This window comes from Mus caroli, unplaced genomic scaffold, assembly GCF_978045245.1.
Source record: "Mus caroli unplaced genomic scaffold, Mus_caroli_1 scaffold_14, whole genome shotgun sequence".
NCBI lineage: Eukaryota > Metazoa > Chordata > Mammalia > Rodentia > Muridae > Mus > Mus caroli.
In genome coordinates, this window is record NW_028227269.1 from 79,267,201 (window position 1) to 79,284,084 (window position 16,884).

The 16,884-nt window shown below is 44.7% G+C and overlaps 1 long non-coding RNA gene across 1 annotated transcript in view; it reads left to right on the forward strand.

The window, feature by feature from the left end:
- The window catches only part of LOC147001269 (uncharacterized), a 24,950-nt gene extending 8,066 nt beyond the window's left edge, over positions 1 to 16,884 (forward strand). The window contains exons 2-3 of the long non-coding RNA XR_015045237.1: positions 1,212 to 1,446; positions 16,692 to 16,884. This is a non-coding gene — a long non-coding RNA (uncharacterized LOC147001269). The remainder of the gene's footprint in view (positions 1 to 1,211; positions 1,447 to 16,691) is intronic.

Sequence of the window (16,884 nt, forward strand, 5' to 3'; positions counted from 1 at the left end):
TAGTAAATATGAATGTTACATAATACTACATATGAACTCAATAGAACGTTGGTAAAGTGGGAAAAAAATGACTTCTGGCTACCTTGAGCCACTCAGATTTGAGTGTCTCCTGGGTGCCAGACACTGGGACAGCAGTGGCAGAGCCCATTACCATGGAGACTGAAGTGGAAGAATGTACTATAAATCAACCATACTGCTCAGTGGGCATCTAATCAGGTAGAGGACAGAGGGGAACATCTAAAGTAGATGTGAGAGGTTGGGGATATAGCTCAGTGGTAGAGAACTTGCCTACTGTGTATGAGGTCCTGGGTCCAGTCTTCAGTAATGAAAACAAAAAAAGCATATATGAGAGACAACACACACGGTTGGTAAGTGACTCTGGGGGCGCTTAAAACTCCCTAGGTTTCTAGACTATACATCGGAGACTGAGTTGGGGTGGAGAGGAGGGAGGGCCATTTATTCAGACTGGAAATGAAGGATGAAAGGCAAGGTCGGCGAGTTCCACTTTCAGTGTGTTGAGTGGCCATACCTATCAGGTCACTTAAGGATAAATGTATCAGAGTCTACAACCAAGTGCTTCAGAGTCTATAACCAAGTTCAAATCCCAGTTTGTCTATGTCTTGACTCTTTAACCTCAAGGAAATTACTTAGCCTCTCTGAATAGCCATTTGATCAACACAGAATGGCTGTAATAGGGAACCTGTCTCTTTATTTTGTCAATAAACTTCGCTTACCCTTTAATAGTTTTGATATGTGTATGGATGGTTTTGCCTGAGGTTATGTCTGTGCACCGCATGCATGCCTGGTGCTTGAGTAGGTCAGAAGCTAGTGTATGGGACTGGAGTTACACACAACTGAGAGATGCTATGTTGATGCTGGGCTTTGAACCCCTGGTCCTTTAGATGGCCACTGAGCCATCTCCCCAGCACTTGTTTGCCCACCTTTTAAAAAGGTGAATAAGGCTATAATTTATCTCACATGGTTGTTACTGAGAATTGAGATGAAATATGTTCTGCACATAATACAAAATACCATGTGTTGACAAAATAATGAAAGGCAATTATTACTATTAACTAAATTAACTAAATGATGATCAAATCCAAACGTTCCAATTTTCTTATGTTGAGTTTCTTTGTACTTATAAATCATGTCTCTAACTAGACTCTCAGTTCCTCTGCTCCGTTTGGAAACGTTGCTTTTTATTTTTCCAGTTGCTGCTGAAAATGAGAGGATTGGTCTGGACAGAGTGGAATGGCAGCTGGGATAACTGGACCCAGGAGTAATGGAAGACTAGGACCTCAGTGTGCGCCCTTGCACTCCTACCGCCAGGTGGCGCCAGTCCTCTGCTCATCAGCCCATAGTGAGGCTCTGAATCCTCCAAAGCGACATTCCAGGCCTAACACCAGACCCTATCCTTCAATCCAGGGGTGCGGGTCGTACCCAAAGGTCAGTATCTTAAGGGGGCTTGATGACAATACCCGTTCCTTCCAACTGCCGAATTGACTGTACTCACAACTCACCTCAGTTACATCTCCCGGTGAGGCACTCATTGACATCTCCCGGTGAGGCACTCATTGTCTGGGTCAGTTTGGGCTGGGCACGCAGTGTTTGGGTGAGCCGCAATATATAAAATTTTTTCTTTTTTTTTTTTTTTTTGGTTTTTCGAGACAGGGTTTCTCTGTGTAGCCCTGGCTGTCCTGGAACTCACTTTGTAGACCAGGCTGGCCTCGAACTCAGAAATCCGCCTGCCTCTGCCTCCCGAGTGCTGGGATTAAAGGCGTGCGCCACCACGCCCGGCTTCTTTTCTTTTCTTTTCTTTTCTTTTCTTTTCTTTTCTTTTCTTTTCTCTTCTCTTCTCTTCTCTTCTCTTCTCTTCTCTTCTCTTCTCTTCTCTCCTTTCCTTTCCTTTTCTTTTCTTCTTTTTTCTTTCCTTTCCCTTCCTTCCTTCCTTTTCTTTTCTCTTCTTTCCTTCTTTTTTCTTTCCTTTGCCTGCCCTCCTTTCTTCCTTTCTTCCTTCCTTCCTTCCTTTCTTTCTTTCTTTCTTTCTTTCTTTCTCTCTCTCTCTCTCTCTCTCTCTCTCTCTCTCTCTCTCTCTCTTTCTTTCTTTCTTTCTTTCTGAGAGAGAGTCTTTCTGAATAACCCAAGTTGAACTGGAACTTTCTATGTAACCCCAGCTGTCTTGGTCTTATAATCCTCCAGCTGTTGTCACCCAAATTACTGAGCTTACAGGCTTAATGTTTTATTAGAGAAAAATACACACACACACACACACACACACACACACACACACACACACGAATGAGAATCCATCTAACTTCCATAATGTTGGTTTTGCTGTAGCTATTTTTTTTTTAATCTAATTCAAGAACTGGAAAATGGCCTTTGAGAGGGGAGGCCCTGTGTTTTATGTCCTTTTGTTCCCAGGTCTATTTATTTATTTATTTTATGTATGTAAGTACACTGTAGCTGTACAAATGGTTGTGAGCCATCATGTGGTTGCTGGGATTTGAACTCAGGACTTCTGCTCACTCTGGCCCCACTCTCTCCGGCCCAAAGATTTATTTATTACTCTATGTAAGTACACTGTAGCTGTCCTCAGACACACCAGAAGAGGGCGTCAGATCTCATTATAGATGGTTGTGAGCCACCATGTGGTTGTTGGGATTTGAACTCAGGACCTTTGGAAGAGCAGTCGATGCTTTTCCTGGCTGAGCCATCTTGCCAGCCCCCCTTTTCCCAGGTCTTATGTTTGACATATTCAGTAAAGGTTTGTAAAGCAAATATTTGCTAATAACTTGGTCCCATTTCTTGCCTCCCTCCTTTTCTCAGAGAGGTGAATAGGGAAGTGGTCACTGATATTCCTACCAGCACTGAGGACTGGGGAGAGGTTGTCAGACACCCTCCTCCACCAAAGCTGAAGAGTTAGACACAGCATGGCTTAGGACCGCATAAACAGCTGTGTGTGTGCATGTGTGTGTTGTGTCTATAGTGTGAGTGTATTAAGTGTGTTTTGTGTATTGTGTGTGTTGTGCTATGCTATGTTGTATGTTGTGTTTGCTCTGTTATGTGTGTATGTATGTTGTATGTGTGTTATGTGTGTGATGTATATAATGTGTGTATTATGTATGTGTTGTGTTTGTTTTGTTGTGTGTGTAGTGTATGTTGTATGTATCTTGTGTATGTTCTACATGTGTAATATGTGTTGTGTGTGGTTTTTTTTGTTTTTGTTTTTGTTTTTTTGAGCAGGGTTTCTCTGTAGCCCTGGCTGTCCTGAAACTCACTTTGTAGACCAGGCTGGCCTCGAACTCAGAAATCCACCTGCCTCTGCCTCCTAAGTGCTGGGATTAAAGGCATGCACCACCACGCCCGGCGTGTTGTGTGTGTTTTATGTGTGTAATGTGTCTATGTGTTTTGAGAGTCTTGTCATGTAGTCCAGTATGGCCTGGATTTTATGATTCTTCTGTCTTACCCACCAAGTACTATGATTATTGGTGCATACCACCTTACCCCTGCCTCCTCTTTTTCTACCCTTCCTTCTGTCCTTCTTCTCTCTCATGAATGTGGCAAGCTACTTAATATCTTGCCATCTTGAAGTTACGTTGTCTTAAAAACAGGAGTTACGAGCCGGGCGTGGTGGCGCACGCCTTTAATCCCAGCACTCGGTAGGCAGAGGCAGGCGGATTTCTGAGTTTGAGGCCAGCCTGGTCTACAAAGTGAGTGCCAGGACAGCCAGGGCTACACAGAGAAACCCTGTCTCGAAAAAACCAAAAAAAAAAAAAAAAAAAAAAAAAAAACCAAAAAAAAAACCAGGAGTTACATCCGTTTTACAGAGTGGCTATGAAAATCATATTAAATAGCCAGTCTTTTGGTATATGGTAGGTATGCAGTAAATACTAATTTTCTTCACATGGGTTTTATTTGATTTAGGGGGAAAATGATTTCATCTTTGGGGAGGAAAATGAAACATGTGCCTGTGTACAGGCTTAAGGTCAGTCCTCGGACTCGGCGACAAACAGACAGGCTTAGTCCCAGAGCTGGTGGTGATTTGTGGCTGAGGGTGAAGGGAGAGGCAGACCTAACTGTACAGGAAGCGTGTGGGTTATGCGAGGGAAGGACAGGAGGACCTAGCCCCGTGTGCGCACTGGAGGCTTATGGACCTGAGATAGCTATGGAGTTGGCTAGTTAGTGTGAGAAGAAGAGAACACTTCTGTTTGGGTCGGTGTCTTAGTGCTGTGAAGAGGCACCATGACCAGGCCAATTCAGAAAAGGGTTTCATAGGGGCTGGCTTACACTTTCAGAAGTTTAGTCCATTATCATCAGGCAGACGACAGCATGGCAGCATCCAGGTAGACCTGATGCTGGAGTGGTTGAGAGTTCTACATCTGGATCCACAGGCTTGGAATGGGCTTTTTGAAACCTTGAAGCCAACTCCAGTGACACACTTCTTCTAACAAGGCCACACCCATTGTAGAAAGTATTTAATCCTGGCCCTAGGTTTCTACCCCGCCTTAGCTATTTAAATTTCTGGATAAAAGGCACGCACACAAGCTTGATATTTACAATAAGCCTTAAATAACTCAAGGGTTGGGCAGACACTGCTCTCTGTGTTCCTTTTGACAACTCAAGTTATTACTTTCTATGTTTCATCTGGACTGCTCTTAGCTACTTGGGCAGCCCTCCAGGCCATGTTCTCTGGACTCCTAATCTGTGGTGGCTTCTTCCTTCCTCCTCCTGCACTATTCTTCTCCTTGTGGTTCTCCTCTGACCCCCAGCCCTCATAACCTAATCCTCACCCATGTCTAGCTATTGGCTGTTGGCATCTTTATTTACCAATCACAAATAACTTGGGGACAGGGTCACTCGAGTCTGACATGCAGAATCTCTTGTCTCTGGGGCAGCCAGTCTTGGGGAGGCCCATATTAGCATTAAAATGCAAGTAGCATTAGGCCAACCTACTACATACACCTACTCCAACATGGCTGCACCTTAACTTTTCAAATAGTGCTGCTCCCTGATATCAAGTATTTGAAGCGCTATGATTTCTAGGGTGGGGCAAGAAGCATTCTCATTCAAAGCACCACACCGAGCACCTCTCTGTTTCCTGTTTCCCCATCAATTTGTGGGGAGCTAGTGCTTATGCCAAAAACAGTCACGAAGTTCTACCCAAGCCTCACTTCCTTCCAAATCTCCTAGCCCACGCCCTCTGGCCAGCTTCTCAAATGGATGCAGGCAAGACTCTCCTTAAAGATGGCATCAGAGAAGTGTGTCCACTCCAGGTATGCACAGACAAATTGTCTCTAAAGAACAGAGTGAGAATACCGAGAATCTCAGATACTTTTTGGACAGTGTTTTGTGTTGCCCAGGCTTCCTTAAACTTTCAGGCTCTGCCTCCTAATGCAGGTGTCTTAGTTAGGGTTTTACTGCAGTGAAGAGACATCATTCTCTTGAAAGGCAACTTTCAGAAGAACAGTTAACTGGGGCTGGCTTACAGGTTTAGAGGTTCAGTCCATTATCATCAAGGCAGGAGCATGGCAGCATCCAGGCAGACATGGTGCAGGAGGAGCTGAGAGTTCTACACCTTGTTTCAAAGGCAAACAGGAGAAGATTTCCTTCCAGGAAGTTAGGATGAGGGTCTTAAAGCCCATGCCCATGGTGACACACCCGTTCCAACAAAGCCACACCTACTACAAGGCCATACCCTCTACTGGTGCTACACACGCCCTGGGTCAAGCAGGTACAAGGCAGCATGGATCACTGATTTGTGCCACACACTTGACTAAGCCAACTCCATTTGTTTTAATTGTGTACACAGCTGTTTTGCCTTTGTGTATGTCCTGCATGCATGCCTGGTGCTCACGGAAGTCATGAGAGGACATTGGATCTTCTGGGTCCTGGAAACTGAACCTAGGTCCTCTGCAAGAGCAGCAAGTGCTCTTCACTGCTTAGCCATCTCTCCAGTGCTTCATTTGTTTCTTAAAGTGGTAAGAATTGAACTCAGGGCCATGTACATGCCAGATGAATGCTTTACCACCAAGCTACATGCCTAGCCCTTATGTGGGGTGGTGTCTTTCCTCTGCACGTTGTGACACTCCTCAGTCGGAGCTCTGACTTTCCTGCTCAGGTGTAACCCTCCTATAGGATGAGGGCACAGAGGTGTTCCATTGCTTGGCCATTAGCCAAGCATGAAGGATAAACCTGAGATCAATTCTGGGTGTGGCCAAGGTCAATAAATAGTCTGTGAACCTCAAAAGAGCAGGAAGAAGTCACCTGGGACTGAGCTAGGCTGTTTTCGTTTTCTTATCTTCATTAGATCAGAGAATGGTTATCGATCACAGACAAGATCTGTGATGACTGGCTGTCCTTTGTAAATGGGATGGGGAAACATGTGTACACACACACACACATGCACATACACACACACACACATGCCAGACTATAGCTATGCATGCACATGACCTCCTATATGCAGAGGACATCTTGTAAAATCAGTTCCCATCTTCTGACGTGTGAGTTTGGGGGTCTGAACTAAGGTCACCAGTCTTGGTGGCCATTATCTTTGCCCACCTTGCTGGCCGTCAAATTATTATTATTTTTTTGGTTGGTTTTGTTTGAGTACTTAGGATTAAACCCAGAGTCTTGCATATACTAGGCAAGTGTTCTACCACAGAGCCATATCCCTAGTCAAATCACTTGGTGTTGAGTATAGTATCCATGCTGTGGCTTGCCACAAAAGCCTTGGGCTCATAGGTATATTATAGAGTCACACTGTAGAATAACCCACAAAGAAACCCGGGCAGAAATTCTGTCTTTGTTAATCTGATCCCCAAATATTTAAATGCACCATAAACTACGTGGAAAGATAAATTCCTAGACACTCCCTCATTCCCAAAGACATCAAGTACATTCTAGAGACACCCTCTTGAACTCCAAATTCCACAGTATATTGCTTGGAACTCATGAGGAATTCTGCCTGAGGGTCAGTATCAAAGTTGAGTGTTAGATGTGTAAATCACACCTGTTGGCTCCTTGGGCTGCATAGAACCATCAGGTGCGGGGTAGAAAGGCTGGATCCAGAGTATGTACGTGCAGGCCTGCCTTTTAATTCTGCACCTCTTTCTTCATTCTTATCCCTCCCCAGCACCGCAGAGATCAAAGCTGCTCAGTAGACCGTACAAAGCCATTGCCGGTTAAGCCATTGTGGCCCTTTGCTATTGGGGCTGGGAGGAATGCCAGGCTGGAGAGTTTGGAGGGGAGCTTTTTAAATGCCAGCTTAAGCTGCTGGAGCAGATGTTGCTGGGTGGACGGCCACCATGGACTGTTGGCCTTGGATGGCTCCAGAGACCAAGGAACAAAGACTAAAGACACTATACAGAGGGAGAGAGGAAAAGTCGGCTGTTGGGTGCTTCTGGGGAAGCTCATGCAGTTCCCTAAGAGATGGGTATCCCAGGGAGTCCTTCCAAACTGTACAGAAAGAATGCAAAACCGATGACCAGGTGAATAGAGTTAGTGGGCCACTGCACTTGTAATCGCAGGAAACAGTAATTCCTAAAGACAGACTCTTGGCAATGGCAGGACTTTCTGTCCTTGTCAGGATGCACAGGATCCAGTCTCCATGGGTCTGCATGGGGGACACCTGTATTGATCTGGAAACCCACCCTGGCTGGCCCTTACTGTTTCCCTACCCACCTTTCTCTATGCCTCCCGTCACCTCTTACAGACTCTTGCGTTGATGTCTCTCACTGAATCCTGGGTCATGTACTGCTGTCATTACTGGGAATGGCTAGTACCTGGGCATGCATCCTACACAGTAGTAGTTCATGCTTGGAAGAGCTCTGCTTAGCTTTAATTCTCTCCTTGAAGTTCACCTTGAAAGAATTCACCTTGAAATTCTCAACATTTTCCTTTTTGGAGACATGGTCTCACTGCATAGCCCAGGCTGGCCTCCAGTTTCCATTCCTCCCACCTCTGCCTTCTGAGTGTTGGGATTACACTCTGCTATGCATGATTCAATTATTTATTTATTAAAAGATGTGTGTGTGTGTGTGTGTGTATACTATGTGTGTGTAATTATCAAAAGAAGACATTGGGTCTCCAAGAACTAGGGTTATAGGTGTTTATGAGCTGCCTCTGTGGATGCCAAGAACCAGTCTCAGGTTCTCTGGAAAAAACAGCAAGTGCCCTTAACCCTTGAACCATCTTTATTCAGCCAGAAATAACTCTTTATCTATTTTTAGATAGGGTTTCACTTGCGTAGCTCTGGCCGGCCCGAAACTCACTATATATCTAGAATAGGCTGGTCTTGAAGTCACAGACATCTGCCTGCCTCTCCCTCTAGAGTTCTGGGAGTAAAGGCATGTGCCACCACACCCAACAGGCTTCAACTCTTAACAATTATTATCTTTGAATTTGTGTTTGGTCTGAGAAATCTGGGAAGTCCCAGCAGCCTGACAGTGAGCAGAGCTAAGACTCCTGGTGACTGCATATATAAGGCAGAGAGACTCAGAGCCTGGCGGCCCTTTAGGCACTTCTATGTTTGAGACAGTCTCTGCTTGTTGATTTGAAACAAAGTCTCACTATGTACCCTGGGCTGTCCTAGAACTCACTGTACAGGGAGGGCTGAATGGCCTTGGGTTTGTACCAATCCTCTTTGCCTGGTTTCCTCGGTGCTAGGGTCACAGGTACGTGCCACCATGCCCTCTGTGTCCAAGACAGTTGTTAGAACTACTGGTGGCACATGTAAGGCCAACAGCAGCAGCCACGGGATAGAGAAGAAGCTACCCAAGAGGAAGGTGCTGGGGTCCCCAGTGGGAAGTCTGCTTCTCTGTCCCTGGCTGTGTAAATAATACATCAGGTTTGGGAGAAATTAAATGTAAATGTCATTGCATTCAATGGATGGACTTTCATGGAAGCTCTCATTAAACCAGTCATTAACAAGACAATTTTTAAATTAATTTTTTCTTGTAACTGAAGCCACAGTAGGAACGCATAAATGGATGTTTTAAATTATACATCAATGTTGAAGCTACTTTTAGTTTCTTGTGTGACTTTTACAGGCAACAGAAACTGTGAGAAGAAACTTTCAAATGTCATTGTGTAAGCTTACCTCTATGGCTGAATTCAGCCAGTACAGTGATCTGGACCTGCAGAACTATACTATTTCATAAGGAGTAAATAATTTTAAAGGCCAAATTTTGTAATTCAGTACAGGCAGTAGCATCTATTTCTTGTTCTTTGAACAAGTATACCCTTGTCCTGTTTTTATTTTGCATTATGTTTTGCAAATTATGTAGTCAGCTCTGCCTCAGGCTTTGAAATCTCTATCCCAGGGAAGTCAATGTTTAGATTTTAAGAATTCCACACATAGGTAGGGGTGGCATAGGCCCTTAATCCTAGCAGTTGGGAGGCAGAGACAAGCAGATCTCTCAGTTTGAGGCCAGCCTGGTCTACAGAGTGAGTTCCAGGACAGTCAGGGCTACACAGGGACCCTGTCTTGAAAAAAACAAAACAAAACATTTGAGCAAACAAATGCACACAGGGCATGGTGGGGGGCAGTCCGGTGATCAGTGACCCCAGCCCCCAGGAGGATCAAGGTCAGCCTGAGCTACAGAGTAGGTTCCAAGCCAGCTCAAGTAACAGCCAAGTATGAGAATGAGACTAAGCGTCCCACAGTCGGGCCGCCATGAAACCCATCTGTATGAAGAATTAAATTTACTCCCACTGGGGGTGGCTCATCACATCCAAAATGCTGTAGTTGTTGTGGTTGAGAACCCTGCTCTAGGGTACCACACAGCGCAGCCTGCAATGGTGAGTAGTTTGAGATAGGGACCTGAGGGTGCCATCCCAAGTTCTCTCAGAATCTGCATTTTAACATGATCCCTGGGTGATCTGTGTGTACACCAAAGTTTGAGGAGTCACGTTACTTGGCATCTCCTAAGGGACTCCCAGGCATGAAGTAGGCAAGCCCAGACACAAGGACACCGTGAGCCATGTCTCATAGCGTCTTAGTCCTGCTATTTGGATTTTAAATGTGCGTTGCTGTCAAGCAAGCATGCAGAGAAGCAGAGAGGGCTAGAGCCATCTGCAAACATCCAGGCTCTGTCTCACAGTCGCTTGGGGGCAGGCTGCCCATGCTGCTGCAGGCTGGTGGCGAGGTATTAGACCTTGGGCATGCGTCTGACTCCTTAGCGCGGGTCTCTGAGCATGCGCCCACTTTATCTGCCTCCCGTCCGGCACTCAAGGCTCGCTTATCAGCTCTGTCCAGAAGCTTTGGGTTTTCCTCGACGTCCCAGCGCTGTCATCAGATAGACCTGTGACATTGGCTTCAGATAGGGGTGGTGACAAGGGCTGGCTCCTGATCACAGAATTCAAACTTTACCATCACCACCACCCCTTTTAAGTGAGAGGTAGAAAAACTAGACTCTAAAAAGGTGAAATCTTTCGGTTTTCTTTCAGTGCAACTAAGCATGAGCCTAAACAAACAGCAAACCACGGAGCGTATCCAACCCTTCTGTGGGAAGTTGGGGCATGAGACACAAGCTGTTATGCTGGGCTATGTTGATGTCTGTCCTGGTGTTTAGCTGTTGTCTTACTCAGCGCCTTTAGCACTAGGCCTGGTACCAGCACACCCCAATATTCTTTATGTATGCAAGGTGCTGCTCCTTGCGGTTCTAGCCACCTGATATATTTAAAGCCTGACCACAGTAGGCTGTTTGGACACCCAAGGGGGGTGTTTTAGGTTGTTGATGAGGATAATAGTGGTTTTTAGCAGGTAGGGTCCAGGGCAAAACAAATAATATCAAGCACTTATATTTTGTGTACTGTGTGCCGGCCAGGCTCTGGTTTTAGCTTTAATGAAATGAAATCATTTAGTCTCCACTCAGCCATACCCAGTATATTCTGCAGCCAACTCTACTTCAGATGAGAGAGCCTGGGTCAGTCTGCAGTAGACAGGCTATCCCTGCACTGTACAGGGATAGCCAGTGTTGCATGGATCCCTGTAGGCATGCCCTCATTTCATTCTTACTTTATTTTATTGAGACAGGATATTGTTAAAGTGACTTTCACTCTCCTCTTGCAATTGTCGTCTCGGAGGGAATAAACCTCCATTTGCTCTAGGCCTAGTCCTAGAACTTTCTAGGCTCCGTGCAATCTCATCTGGGCCTAGAATGTTTTTAGCCTCTGAGATTTGTTGCTGAATAAGTTCACTCTTTCTTATTCTTTCTGAACTCTGGCTGGCTGATTCAACTCAGCTCTTCTGGCTCAAACTCCTCCCCAAGCTGACTGATTCATTCTGGCTTCTCTCTTCCTCCCTCTCCTGAATTGCTCTGCTTGGCCTTGTACTAACTTTGTCAATCTGTTCTAATTGTCTGGCTCCTTCTCATTCTCTGGCTCATTCTGTCTTCACCTGTGTCTAGCTTGTTCGATTTTCAACCTGTTTCTGTAAAACTCTCCTAGTAAAACTGCCTCCTCTTTTCTCCCTCTGTTCTTTCTTAAATAACCTCTTTCCTGTCCTTGTGAGAGTTGGGCCTATCCTAATCTGTCAAATCTTTTGCTGATTCATCACTTTGTCTGCTACTCAATTAGACATCACTTTCAAACATGTGTGCTCCCTTCAACAAACTAACTTTAACTTCATTGTTTGGGATTAAAGGTGTATACTAAGGGCTGAGCCACATCACAGCTAGACACAGTGCCCCCCCCCCCCAGTAAATAACACTCTCTCAGGGTTCACAGTGTGATCAAACAGGGTATTGTTATGTAGCCCAAGTTGACCCATTTCATAGTCCACCTGCCTCTACCCAAATACTGGAATTATAGATATGCAGCCAGCCTTTTCATGTTATAAGCAAAAAAAAAAAAAAAAAAAAAAATTCTGTTTGATTATAAATATAGCCATCACATATCAAACAACAAAATCACAAAGTTTTCACTTGTAGATCTTAACAAACTGTGTTTTTAGTTTTACAACTGGGGTACACTTCATTCCATAAAATAGAGTAAGTGCTGTGTGGAGTTCAGCAGAATAAGTTGGTTTTAGAGACAGGGACCACCTAAAGGAAGCAGGAACAACAAAAAGCAGACCCACCATTTTAAAATCCTTTCATGTCAGAGACCAGGAGATGGAGGAGTTAAAAAGTCACTATTTAATGTTGGGTTCCTTGAGGATACCTGTTGCTATGTGCACAGTTTGAGGCAGAGGGAACATTGTTATTATGCTGACTGAAACTGGCCTGTTTGCGAAATTTGGCTAACCCTTTAATCTTGTTTTCTTGGAATGTTAAACAAATAGTTTAGTCTTGGATTAACGACTTGGGACTTTGGCCCAAGTGGCTCCATTTTGATTTTTATCAGTGAAGACACTTGGTCCAACCTATGACCTAACACTGTTTTGTTTCACACATGTGAAATACCCAAAGAGCATGTTTAAGCACTGGACTAAAGAGCTCACCATTTCAAACGTCAAGGAAGCCAGTGGTGACAATGCCCAAAGTATGTATGTCACAAAACCACATAGCCACCCTGTATCAGTGATTGCTATGGCCATAATTCAATCAGCTTTATCTTTCTCTTCTCATTTATTAGTTAGAGCAGTGACCTTTTGGGGGGCTGGAGGGATTGAGGAAGGGACTTATATGTAGCTTGGGCTGGCCTCAAACTCTTGGCAAAATCCTGCTGCCTCAGTCTCCTGAGTTGCTGATATTACAAGTATTCAAAAATACTTGGTTCAAAAACTATAAGGGATTGCTGTTTTTTTGTTTCTTCGGACAGGGTTTCTCTGTGTAGCCCTGGCTGTCTTGGAACTAATACACTGTGTAGCTTAGGCTGAGATCAAACTCAGAGATTTACCTGCCTCCTGAGTGCCGGGATTGAAGGTGCAAACCACCATCACCCCACTAAGTATACTGATCTTAAATGAGCATTTTTATGGACTTCCCCAAAGTGAGCATGCCTGTGTAATTAGCACCCAGATGGAGAGGCAAGACAGGGTTGAGATTGTAGCTCAATGGTTAGGCCACACACTTAGCATGTTCGTGGCCTTTAACTTGATTCTAAGGGTCAAAAAAACAAAAATGAAAAGGCTGGAGTGGTGGCACAACATATAATGCCAGCGTTTGGGAAGCCGAGGAAGGAGTTCTAAGCCAGCCTGAGCTGCATAGTGAGATCATGTATCAATATTTTCATCCTCTTGAAATCTAATCAAAACATCCCCTGAAGGCAACTATCATACTAAATTCTAACACTATAAATGATTTTTTGCCTGTCTCCACACTTGGTATAAATAGCATTTAGTCACAATGACTCCAGAACAGTAAAAAAAAAAAAAAAGAACAAAAATCCCAATCTAAATTAAAGAGATCTTTATGGCAGAAATAAACTGTCATAAAGACTTATGCTGGGAAGAATTTTTCTGGAATCTGGCAGTATTGTGTGGACACCGGATGAGCTGGTTTGCCTCTTGACCTGGACATTCCGAAGGACTTAACCGCCCTGATTCCCAGCACAGAACTTATCTCAGTCCTCCTTATCATCCTTGAAGAATGCTTTTTATGTCGTGCAAACCTGCTTCCCTCACCTGGCCTCTGACCGGAGCCCACCTTACAGATTTGCAAATCTATTCCTGCACCCAAAGAAAACTCTTTCCTTTTATCTTAGTCTTGCTTATGATCTTTTGCTTTACAACAAAACCCACAGTGTATCCATTTTCATATCTGGCTCTTTTCGGTTTTGATTCTATTTGTGAGATTTATTCCTAACTTGTTTGTTTCTATCTGCTGGACATGCTACAACCCATTGATTCACTTCGCCATGGGTGGACGTTGGGGTTGTCCTTTTGTGTTTTGTTTTGTTTTTCTATTATGAACAATGGTGCTTTAATCATTCTTGAACATGTCTCTTAGAGAATGCGTGCAGCGTGCATTCATTTCTTTATTTCTTGCAATAATGCACTGTAGGCAGATGCTGCTATAATCTTCAGCCCACCATAGTAAGGGCATCATTAGATTCTTGCTATCCTAAGAGTTATAGCTTCTGGAGTAGTGCTTGAGGCCCTCTGGTTTGAAGAAGTGCTTGTGTTCATTGTCTGTTTGTGCCATAAGAACCGTTCCTGCTGTCCTGGTCTGGGTGCTGGAGTCTATGGGTATACTCTGTTTAAGGAGAGGGTTTGAGAATTCTGTCAGGAAGCTGGTAGGCTGTGGCCAGTATTTTCATTACCACTAGAGGTCTCCTCATCTTCCATGATAATTTAGGATCTAACTTTATTGGGAGACAGAGGCCAATAGAGCCAACATCAAACATCTCCTGCCGGGTCTGTGGACCCGCCTTTCCAGTTATATGTAAGTTGTTGAAGGTCTGGCTGACGACTCCTTGGGTAATCCACCTGCTCCCCACCCCATTCACTCTATTGGCATAGCTAGTGAGTTTGGCTAATCCTGGGCCACCTGTGCTGGGTCCACCTCCTCCGCCATCCATCTCCGTTCATTCACATCTGTGGATACAAGTATTGGAAACCATTGACTATCTTGTCTTGTTGGGTGTATATATTTGATGTTTCAGATGGAGATATTTCACAATGCATGCTGAGCTGAATAATAGGTTTTGCCAGTTTCCCCTGTAAATACTTCCACCCTAATTTGAAGCTGTCAGTGTGACACTTGTTGTATGTGGGCTTGGCATGAGATGCCATGATAGTACTGTATTAGCGTTCCCAACACACAGATAGAGCAAAGGTAGATAAAGCAGAGAGAAAAAGTATAGTGTGATTAAAAAGTGATATTTTGAGTATCACACCAACATCACATTTTATTAAACTTTCTGTATAAGTTAATTTTATTTAACAAAAAGACTTGAAATTTGATTTTTTTTATATTTTTATTTTTTTCCCTTCGGGAGATCGCACATAGGACACTGTGCATGTGATCCCTCTGCGAGGCAGCTGTCAGAGCCTCCCAACCCTGACAATCTGAAGGAGGACACTATTCCATTCCTTCATCCACTGGCACCTCAAAACCTGCTGGACCAATCCTACAGCCCTCTCTTCTTTTCATTAAGTCACAGGAAACCTGGAGGAGGAAGAGTCACCCAGGACAGTTGTGTCATAAGACCGAGAGCAGTGTGGGTGAGGTCTGTGGGATGGCTGTAGCTCAAGCAAACAGCTACCCCCTGTCCCTTCCTCCTTCCAGGCTGGCTATCTCCCAGAGTCCCTGCCCAGCTCTTGGGCTGGGCAATCTGGTTGGCCAGCCTGGGTGTGTGCCTGTGACAGAACTGGCATTTTTCTCCCACCTGGGCCACCTGGGGACATAGCAGATGGCCTCTCATCTTTGAATCCTTGTTGCCGTTTCCTACCTGGCTCTCTCCTCTCTTTCTTACATGGTCTCATTGTGCAGCCCAGGCTGGTGGATGCTTCCTTCCTTCCTTCCTTCCTTCCTTCCTTCCTTCCTTCCTTCCTTCCTTCCTTCCTTCCTCCCTCCTCTCTCTCTCTCTCTCTCTCTCTCTCTCTCTCTCTCTCTCTCTCTCTCTCTCTCTCTCTTTCTTTCTTTGTATATGAATACACTGTAGCTGTTATCAAACACACCAGAAGAGGGCATCAGATAGTTACAGATGATTATGAGCTACCATGTGGTCACTGGGAATTGAACTCAGGATCTCTGGAAGAGCAGTGGGTGCTCTTAACCACTGAGCCCTCTCTCCCGCCCCATGATGGATGCTTTCTATCTTGACTTTCTCTTGCTTGAAAAACTGGGTCCAACACCTTTACCCATATTACCAGATCTGTGTTGGAAAAAAAAAAGTGGTTATGAGTTTTAGTGCATCAAAAAATTAGGGGTGGGCGTGGTCCACACCAAATGGCCAGGCAGACTCAGGTGCACATTTTCTCTCTTTTTAACATTTTAATGTTATTGATTGATTGATTGATTGATTGATTGAGACAAAGTTTCTCTGTCCTGGAACTTCCTGTATAGACCAGGCTGGCTTCAAACTAAAAAACGATCCACCTACCTCTTCCTCTTGGGTGCTGGGATTAGAGGTATGGGCCACCATGCCCAACCAGTGCACATATTCTAAGGCTAGGGGCAGGGTAGGGATGCTCAGGGCATTGCTCTAGGGGTCGTGACTTGAACCGTGAACTCTGTGAAGCCCTATCTGACTGGTGTCTGCAGAGACTCGATACCAAGTCTGGCTCTCACAGGTTCCCATCCAGCTTAGCACTCCCACCCCCATACCCAGAGCTTCCTCCTTTGGTTGGGATCTTGTCCTTCGGCTCAGGCTGGTGGAGCCACACGGCCCACCCATAGGCACTTCTGCTTTCTCTAGCTACTGAATACATCTGCTTCCCCTGGCCTCCAGTAGGTTTCTTTTCTTGGACTGTGAAGGCTACCCTAGGCATTTTGAGTTGAAACATGAAACAGGACCTAAGGACTGTGTGAATGAAGTGAGCCAGTTATCTGCCCCTTTCCTTAGCTTCCTAGGTCATGGCTCTTCATTTTATGGGAATGCTGCGTGGATACAGTGAGCCGCTGTGTAAAGAAGCCTTTTGAGGGAGATGAGCAGATACACAAGGACCATCCTTTGCTAGGGGTACCAGAGGCTGCATACTCCTTTTCCTTTTTTTTTTTTTAAAGAACAACCTTTGGAACAGAAAAACAAGAACAGATTCTGGTTTTGCAACATACCTGCTATGTGGTTTTTGATAGGTTGAAACCTCTCCGGGATATTGATGATACTGACTTGGAAGATTGTTACTGGAATTAGAAGTCACAGGGATAAACTTCCTACCAAGTAAGTACCTGGCACATAGTAGGTGCCCTATAAATAGTGGCTATCATTACAGCTGTTAGATGTCAGAACCATAGCAACAATGATGCCACACACTTATTCTGAGCCCCA